This window comes from Mesocricetus auratus, unplaced genomic scaffold (genome assembly GCF_017639785.1).
Source record: "Mesocricetus auratus isolate SY011 unplaced genomic scaffold, BCM_Maur_2.0 Super-Scaffold_4256, whole genome shotgun sequence".
Classification (NCBI taxonomy): Eukaryota; Metazoa; Chordata; class Mammalia; order Rodentia; family Cricetidae; genus Mesocricetus; species Mesocricetus auratus.
The window spans coordinates 20571796-20581946 of record NW_024429182.1 but is presented as its reverse complement, the minus strand read 5'-3'; positions in this window follow the sequence as shown (position 1 = coordinate 20581946).

The window sequence follows — 10151 nt, the reverse complement described above, 5'->3', positions numbered from 1 at the left end:
ACGGATCTTGTAGTAAGGGGAGTACACTTTACAGATGCAGAGGGCTGACCACTAAACAGACCCAAAGCAACTCCGTGGCAAGTGAGACTTAAAAAATGGGGCAGGTGCTTGATAGTAACATCTGAGGCAGAACCAGGCTTCTGATTTGGCCCAGCCAGGTCACTACAAAATAATATATTGAAGGGTGTGTACGTGTGTAAGATGACAGGAATAAAGGTCCAGGTGCAAAACATTATATAAAATGTCCAGTTTCAATACAAAATTATGAAATACAGAATTAAAAGTGTGATCAGGTAAAGCATACTAGAAACCTTTGAGAAGTGGACCAGGTAAAAGATAAGTATGTTCAAAATCTAAAGGAAAACTGATTCAAAGAACTGAGGAAAGTTTAGTAATTCTTCATCCATAATAAATAATCTTTTTAGAAACCCCATGACAATTTCAAACTTAAAGCCAAAGCCAAATACTAACAATTTAACAGGTTCGAGCTGGTAGATGAGTCAACAAACTTAAAAATTAGAGACTTTGCAATCTGAAGCATAGTCAAAAGAATAAAGGGCAAAATCTGTCACTACACAACCCTAGATTTAAATGTAAGCAAGAAATGTAAAACACAGAAAATAGAGGTAAATATCTGATTTTCATTCAGGCAAATGCCTCTTAGATATGGCACCCAAAGAAACAAAAATATACTCTTACAAAGAATAAAATCCTTCATGCAGGAGGGTTGTAGTGCTGACCTATGTTACCACATTCAGATTAATTTCAGTTTCAGTAACAATATGTATTCTCTACAGTTTAGTTACTTCCCCATGCTGTTCTTGTCACAAAATGCTTCTAAATGGAGCGTGTGTGTGTGTGTGTGTGTGTGTGTGTGTGTGTGTGTGTGTGTGTGTGTGTGTGTGATTGCTTTTTGGAGTTGTCTCAAGTCAGGAAGAGGGAAAAACTTAACAAAGAAAAATGTATTTTACATTGTCTTTTATATGTATTTGTGTCTATCATTTTTCATTCTTTTGTGTAGATAGTGACAGATTTTGAAAAAAACAAAACACAAAACAAACAAAAAAAGACATTCACAAGGAAAGTTGCTCAATTTCGTTAGTCAATAAGAAAGTGCTAATTAAGGCCACAATGAGATACCACTAAATCCATAATTCATAGTAGAGTGTTAACATTTAAAAAGCCAGTAGAGTACTGATTAGGGTGTGAAGCAAGTGGCCACACTGTGGTACATGCATTTTGGAAGCATCCTGGCAGTTTCTGATAAAAACATACTTTTCAAGTGACCTAGGTTTACCTTCCTGTGCACTTACCAAAAAGAAATGAAAACATATCTACATTAAGACTTCTACACAAACGTGTGTGACGGTGTATTGGTTTAACTGCCATAGAGTGAATTACCAACTGAATGGAACAACACATTGATTTACAGAACAAATTCTATTGATCAGTCACCACACACTAGCGATACACACAACAATATAGTTGAATCTCAAAAGTATTGTGCTGACTTTCAAGGCCTGGAGTGTCTTTACCTAAGAAACTTCCCTCTATTTCCCTCTTTTATAGTGTCCCACTAATATGGAGCCTTAAGTATTTCAGATATGGCTTCATCCAATAGCAGGCTGCCTCTAGCCTCTTTGTCCACAACTGCATTCTTTTATTGTCAGAAAACACCACTTCTGTCTGTCACCATGAAGACTGTTAAGCTACCAGTATTCATGCTAACATTTGATGCAGCTCTCTGTGTGCCTGGATCCTAGAAAACAAACAAACAAACAAACAAACAAACGCTTTCTAAATTTCTTTTCAGACTAGTAGGGCCTCTTCCTTCGTACTAGTCAGTTTGCACTTGCATGGAAGTCTTCGGGCTCATTCTGCTTTAATAACTACCCTTGAGACACCTCTCTGAGTACTGTGTGACTAAAAATGTTGTGTGGGTCACTTGTACAGGAGACACTTCTCCCTTGGTCAGAGAACTTCCTTCTTGAAATCATCCATGTTTGATACACTGGAGTCCATGAGGGGCAGCTCTCTCCTCTGTCTTCCATGTGCAGTCAGTTAACGTCCATGATGTTCGTCCTCAGGCATGCGAACATGATGTTTCTGTGCACCCACCTATCACTACCACTGCTTAGGCCTCTGTTTCCTCAGAGAAGTTATTGGTAAGAGCCTTTGAATTGTATCTTTTACCTCAAAGCTTCCACTTGGTGCTGTCGGTTGTTTTTGGTTTTGGTTTTGGTTTTGGTTTTTACTCTTTGATCTTTGGGGCCTGACACTCAGCTCCCAAAGAAATCACACAGAGGACACTTAATTCTTGCTTATGAATGCCTAGTCTTAGCTTGGCTTGTTTTTGGTTTTTGTTTTTTAATATTTTTTAAAATTTAGATTAGAAACAAGCTTGCTTCACATGTCAATCCCAGCTCCCTCTCCTCATCCTCCTCCCCCATTCCCCACCCCTGTCCCCTACAAACCCTCTAACCCCCAACCTAATCCCCACTCCACTCCCCAGGGAGGGTGAGGCCTTCCACGGGATATCTCCAAAGTTGGTTATTTCATCCAGGGCAGGGCGTAGGCCCTCTCCCATGTGTTCAGGCTGAGAGAGCATTCCTCCATGATGTGGAGTGGGCTCCCAAAGTCCATTTGTATGCCAGGGATAAATACTGATCTACTATCCAAAGCCCCATAAATTGCCAAGGCTTCCTCAGTGACACCCAAATTTAGGGAGTCTGGATCAGTCCCATGCTGGCCTCTCAGCCATCAGTCCAGGGTCCATGAGCTCCCCCTTGTCCAGGTCAGCAGTTTCTGTGGGTTTCACCAGCCCTGTCTTGACCCCTTTGCTCATCACTCCTCCCTCTCTGCAACTGGGTTCCAGGAGTTCAGTTCAGTGTTTAGCTGTGGGTGTCTGCCTCTGCTTCTGTCTGTCACTGGATGAAGGCTCTAGGATGTCATATAAGGTAGCCATTAATCTCATTATCAGGGAAGGGCATTTAAGGTAGCTGCTCCACTATTGCTTAGTTTGCCAATTGGTGTCATCCTTGTAGATCTCTGGAAATCTCACTAGTGCCAGATCTCTCCTCAAACTTATAAAGGCTCCCTCTATTATGATATCTCTCATCCTGCTCTCCTCTATTCTTCCCCCGATTCAATCTTCCTGCTCTTCCATGTCCTCCTCTTCCTTCTGCTTCTCCCCCTCTTTTTCTCCCAGCTCCCTCTCTCTTCCCCTCCTCCCATGCTCCCAATCTTCTCAGGAGATCCTGTCCCATTCCCCTTCTCTGAGGTACCACGCATATCTCTCTTAGAGTCCTCCCTGTTTTCCAGACTCTCTGGCAGTGGGATTGTAGACTCGTACTCCCCTACATGCCTAAAATCCATATATGAGTGAGTACATACCATGTTTATCTTTTTGTGACTGGGTTACTTCACTCAGGATGGTTTCTTCTAGTGCCATCCATTTGCCTGCAAATTTCAAGATTCCCTTGTTTTTTTTTTTCCACTGAGCAGTACTCCATTGTGTAAATGTACCACATTTTCTCTATCCACTCTTCAGTTGAGGGGCATCTAGGTTGCTTCCAGGTTATGATTATTACAAATAATGCTTCTATGAACATATTGTAACAGATGTGCTCATTGTATGAATGTGTATCTTTTGGGTGTATGCCTAAGAGTAGAATTGCTGGATCTTGTGGTAGACTGATTCCCATTTTCCTGAGGAATCTCCATACTGATTTCCAAAGTGGCTGAACCAGTTGGCACTCCCACCAGCAGTGGAGGAGTGTCCCCCTTTCTCCACATCCTCTCCAGCATTAACTGTCCTTGGTATTTTTATTTTAGCCATTCTAACAGGAGTAAGGTGGTATCTCAGAGTTTTTTTTGACTTGCATTTCCCTAATGGATAAGGATGTTGAACACTTTCTTAAGTGTCTATCAGCATTTTTAGACTCCTCTATTGAGAATTCTCCATTTACTTCTGTACCTCACTTTTTAATTGGATCTTTTGGTGTTTTGGAGACTTGTTTCTTGAGTTCTGTCAGATGTGGGGGTAGTTTCAGGAGGTTCCATTTATTAGTTGTCAATCTCAGTGTCTGTGCTACTACTGGTGTTATGTTGAGGAAACGGTCTCCTGTACCAATTCATTCAAGTGTACCTCCCACTTTCTCTTCTAAGAGGTTCAGTGTGGCTGGATTTATGTTGAGGTCTTTGAAGAGGTATGGAGAGAGGGAATAACTGGATTCTGGAGTTTATCAGGTTTAGTGTATCTGCATTTATGTTGAGGTCTTTGATCTACTTGGACTTGAGGTTTGTGCAGGGTCATAGATATAGATCTAGTCACATTCTTCTACATGCTGCCATCCAGTTAGATTAACACCATTTGTTGATGATGCCTTCTTCTTCTTCTTCTTCTTCTTCTTCTTCTTCTTCTTCTTCTTCTTCTTCTTCTTCTTCTTCTTCTTCTTCTTCTTCTTCTCCTCCTCCTCCTCCTCCTCCTCCTCCTCCTCCTCCTCCTTCTTCTTCTTCTTCTTCTTCTTCTTCTTCTTCTTCTTCTTCTTCTTCTTCTTCTTGTCTATAAAGAACTGTGTTGGGACTTTAATGGGTATTGTGTTGAACCTGTAGCTTGCTTTTGACAAGATGGACATTTTTGCTATGTTAATCCTATTGATTCATGAGAATGGATGATCTTTCCATCGTCTAATATCCCTCCAATTTCTTTCTTCAAAGACTTGAAGTTCTTATCATACAGGTCTTTCGCTTGTAGTTAGAACTACACCAAGATTTTTATGTATTATTTGTGGCTATTGTGAGGATGTTGTCTCCCTGATTTCTTTCTCAACGTGTTTATTGTTTGCATATAGGAGAGCTATTGATTTTTTGTTGTTGTTGCTGTTTATCTTCTATCCAGCCACTTCATTAAAGGTGTTTATCAGCTGTGTGAGTTCTCTGGAAGAACTTTTGGGCCTGCTTATGTATGCCATCCTGTCATCTGCAAATAATGATACTTTGACTTCTTCCATTCCAATTTTTATCCTTTTGTTTTATTGCTCTAGGTAGAGCTTCCAGTACTATATTGAATAGAAACAAAGAGTGGACAACCTTGCCTTGTTCCTGATTTCAGTGGACTTGCTTTGAGTTTCTCTCTACTTAATTTGATGTTGGTTGTTGGCTTGCTGTATATTGCTTTTTGTGACCAAGATTATGTATGTCCCTTGTATCCCTGATCTCTCTAAGACTTTTATCATGAAGGGGTTTTGGATTTTGTCAAAAGCTTTTAAAGTATGAGGGGCTTTTTTCTTTTAATTTGTTTATATGGTGGATTACACTGATGGATTTTCATATGTTGAACCATCCCTGCATCTCTGGGATGAAGCCTACTTGATGCGTTAATTGTATTTAGTTTGCTGGTATTTTATTGAGTGTTTTGCATCAAAGTTTATGAGGGAAAGTGGTTTGTAATTCTCTTTCTTTGTTGAGTCTTTGTGTGGTTTTGGGTATCAGACTAACTGTGACCCCATAAAAAGAATTTAGCAATGTTCCTTCTGTTTCTATTTTGAGGAGTATTGGTATTAGCTCTATTTAAAAAGTCTGGTAGATTAATTTTGGTTTGAAGTCTATTTTGTTATATATTAGAATAGATACACCAGCTGGCTTCTTGGAGCCATTTGCTTAGAAAATCTTTTTCCAATCCATTACTCTATCTTTGAAGTTGAGGCATGTTTCTTGTGTGCATCAGAAGAATGGATCTTGTTTTCACACTCATTCTGTTAGTCTGTGCCTTTTTATTGGGGAATTGAGTCCATTGATATTGAGAGATGTCAACAACCAATGATTGTTAATTCCTGTTATTTTGTTTTAGTTGTTAATGGTGGTAGTGTGTGTGTGTGTGTGTGTGTGTGTGTGTGTTCCTTTTATTGGGTTGTGCTGGTGTGACATTATTTATTGCCTGTGTTTTTGTGGGTGTAGTTAACCTTATTGAGTTTCCTTCTAGTCCTTCTGTAGAGCTGAATTTGCGGATAGATATTGCTTAAATTTGACTTTATCATGGGATAGCTTGTTTTCTCTATCTATGGTGATTGAAAGTTTTGCTTGCTATAGTAGCCTGGGTTGGCATCTGTGGTCTCTTAGAGTCTACAGCACATCTGTCCACACCCTTCTGGCTTTTAAAGCATCCATTGGGTCTAATTTAATAGGTCTTTCTTTGTATGTTAGTTGGCCTTTTTCTCTTGCAGTTTTTAATACTCTTTCTTTGTTTTGTGTGTTTAGTGTTTTGATTATTATGTGGTGAGGGGTCTTTCTTTTCTGGTCCAATCTATCTGGTGTCCTGTAAGCTTCTTGTACCTTTATAGTCATGTCTGTCTTTAAGGTAGGAAACTTCTATGATTTTATTAAAAATATTTTTGGGTCTTTGAGATGGGATTCCTCTCCTTCCTCTATTCCTTTTATTTTTAGGTTTGGTCTTTTCATAGTGTCTGAGATTTCTTGGATGTTTTGTGTCAGGAATTTTTTAGATTTAACATTTTTTTGACTGCTGTATCTATTCTTGTATTGTGTCTTCAACATCTGAGATTCTCTCTTCCATCTCTTGTATTCTGTTGCTAATTCATACATCTGTAATTCCTGTTTGTTTATCTAGATTTTCCATTTACACAATTCCTTCAGTTTGTGTTTTCTTTATCACTTGTATTTCCATTTTCAGGCCTTGAACAGTTTTATTCATTTCTGTCAACTGTTTGTTTTGGTATTTTCTTAGTTTTCTTGACATTCTGTAAGAGATTTATTGATTTCCTCCAATTTTTTGATTGCCTTTTCCTCAGTTTACTGAAGGGATTTATCCATTTTCTCTTAAAGATCTCTATCATCATCATAAAGTTGGTTTTAAGGTCATGTGTTTATGCTTCAGCTGTGTTGGAATATTCAGGACTTGCTATAGTGAGATGGCTGGGTATTGGTAGTGACATATCACTCCGGTTGTTGTTTATGTTTTTGTTTTATTTGGTTGGTTGATTGCTTTTTTAAAACAGGGTTTCTCTCCTGGAACTCACTCTGTAGACCAGGATGGTCTTGAACTCACAGAGATCCGCCTGCCTCTGCCTCTACCTTCCAAGTGCTGGGATTAAAGGCGTGTATCACTACCACCATCTGAGTGTTGTTTGTGTTCTTATATTTAAGTTTAGGCATCTGAATTTGGAGTGATTATAGGTCTTGGTGCTAATTTCTAGATTTGTCTTTGTTGAACAGATGTTTTCTTCCTTGGTTTCTGTTTCCTCTCTGGTCTTCCAGCTGCTATGTCCTGTGGTTGAGTAGAGGATTTCCATGTGCATTGGGGGCTGAACTTCAGATGGCTTGCATGGCCTCTTGTCCAACAGGTGTTTGCTGCCCATGTTTGGGGCTGGAGTTCTGGCTATGTGCATGGTCTCTGATATGGCCAGGAGTCTTCTGGGGTTCAGGATCCTGGCATGGTTTATGATGGCATAGGATGCTTTGACTGGTTTTCAGGGAGTTGGCCTGGTCTCTGGGATTCAGGATACTAGTCTGGCATCTAGGGTTTAGGATGCTGGCCTGGTCTCTGATGGAGTAAGAGGTTTCTGCCAGATGTGTGTGTGGGCACAGATAAGATGACAAGAAGAGGTGGGGCATTGGGAGTTAAGCTAGTTGGGTGCAGACTGGGCAGGGATGAGGGAGAATGGTTTACTTAGTTTTCAGGGAGCTGGCCTGATCTCTGATGGGGCAGAAGGCTTCCACCAGAGGTGGGGGCAAGGATATGGTGATAATGAGAGGAAGGGCAGTTGGAGTTATGCTGGGCAAGCGTGGGTGGGGTAGGGGGGCAGTCCTACCTGGAGTTCAGGATGCTGGCCTGGCCTCTGGTGGAAGAGGAGGCTTCACCAGAGGTGTGGGCCAGGATAAGGTGACAGTAATTTAGTAATTCCTAAATTAAAAATTCTGCTTGACGCTTTTATAAATGGGAACTCTAGATTGAAGTATCTGAGTGGTTATTTGGGTACCTCCAAAGATGTAAGATGATTTATTTCCATACTTCATGTGCCTGACATATGTACTGACTGGCACACAGCAGGCTCAGTGACTGTAGTCTGGTTATAGCAATGAAAACTCACACTCCTGAATTTTTACAACTTTAAAACATTCTTTGAACAATCCTGTCAGATAAACTGCATTATCATCTCCATTTAATGGATGGGCAAGCCAAGTTCACACAGTCTGTGGACACAGAAGCTGGTGTTGCATTTAAAGAGTCACTCCAGAGGCCCTGTACTAACCCCATCCGTGCCTGCTTCTGACTCACTGAAGAAAGTATGTTAGGCTTGTTGAGGTCTTTTGTAAATAGTCTGCTCATTTTGATATATTAAAGTTTAAGAAGGGCTGTGAGTCATGGGCCTAAGCCTTGGATCTTTGGGTGTTTTGTCCATGAAGAAGCCCTAGCGTGCAGGAACCTGGGGAAAATTGGTAGGTTGTTGTATATATATCTAAATGTACTATTCTTCTTGGGCAAAGACTGGTAATGGCTTTCATGAGATTCAAAGAACTTCATAGTTACTGACAAAAAAATTAAAACTCATAGATACAAAGGAAAACCCTAGGGGTCTTCCTGATACATGATCAAAACAAATGTCCACAAGAAGTTTTAGGCAGATATATCTGAAGACTTTTTCACAAATCACTTTTTAATCTCTTCAAAGGAGATTTTAACTTGGGGGCTGATAGTTAATATTTAATAGGCATAACTAAGTTGTAGGTGTATTAAAATGTCGCTTTGTCCACTCTGTGTCGTTACCAAAAGAAGTTGTTTCACAAATGTAAAAGCTGATATTAACAAGGATAAGAAGAAGAATGTCTAACAGCACGCCAGAAAGCAGGACCCCAGAGCTGTCTAGCTCCGAAGCCAATACTGTCTCACCTTGTGCTCAGATGGGGTCGCTGCCAGAGGCATTCATTGCCCCTGAACTTCACAGAGCAGACCTTTACATCTTTTTGTATGCATCTTCACCTCTGCTTAGAGGTTGAGCTATACACTGTCTTCAGGTCATCTTGAGTTCGGTCCAGCTCCAAATCAATGCATCACATTTGACTAGGTTCGCTTCACATCAAGGCATTCTATTCTTAGTCAAACTTGTCCCCATTGCCATAAAGTAGTTTAGCTCCCAGGGTGCAGTGCTAATACTGGCTCATTTCAGTATAGGGCAGGCAGGCTTCTGATGGCCACAGGCCCTTTCCATCTCTGCTGTCCATTGGCACAAGCTTGCAGCCTTCCTGTTGCCACAGCGGCGATCTGCTTTTCGAAATTCTTAAAACAGGAAACAGGAAGTGGGATATTGCCTCCAGCTGCTGTGTCACTCCCATCCCATCATCGAGTTTGCCTGGGGATTTCTCTGTGAAAAATGGCTTGCTTATTAAGTATTGAAAATAAAAGATGAGCTGGGAGGTGGTGGCCCACGCCTTTAATCCCAGCACTTGGGAGGCAGAGGCAGGCGGATCTCTGTGAGTTCGAGGCCAGGCTGGACCGACAGCCTCCAAAACAATACAGAGAAACCCTGTCTCATAAAAACAAAACAAAAAAAAAATTTCCATGTAGCACTGAGCAAAACACAGAGGATGCCTGTACCTCCCAGGTGTTCTTTGTAAAAGATTGCCTTAGTCTTCCTTATTGTAAGTTAGTCTTTCTAGCACATTCCAAGCAATTACACTGTTTTTGTAAAAGGGAAAACACGCTCTATCCAAATTTTCAAAACTTCAGTGTACATACACTTAAGATTTCATTGTAAAAAGTATCTGTGAATTGTATTCATTTCACAGGGCTGTTATTACCACAAATCACTGCAATCTGACTCATTGACCCCTAATTGAAGTCTGAAGCCAAGGTGTAAAGGGCCCGCTGTTTCCTCTGAAGCTGGAGGGGATCTGCCCTTGCCCTTGCTGGGCTTTTGCTGGTTTGGTGAGTGCTCAGTTCCAGTCCCTGTCTTCACATGGTGTCCTCTGACGTCTCTTCACAGCCTTCTTGCTATGCATGACTGCCTCTGCACTCACAGCTCTTTCCCTCCTAAAGAACAAGTCGACAGGTCACCTGGTGGGTTCCTTACTGACCCCATCTTAACTTGACTTTATCTGTAAGGCCTTGGACACAATTCAACCCATAATTTAGC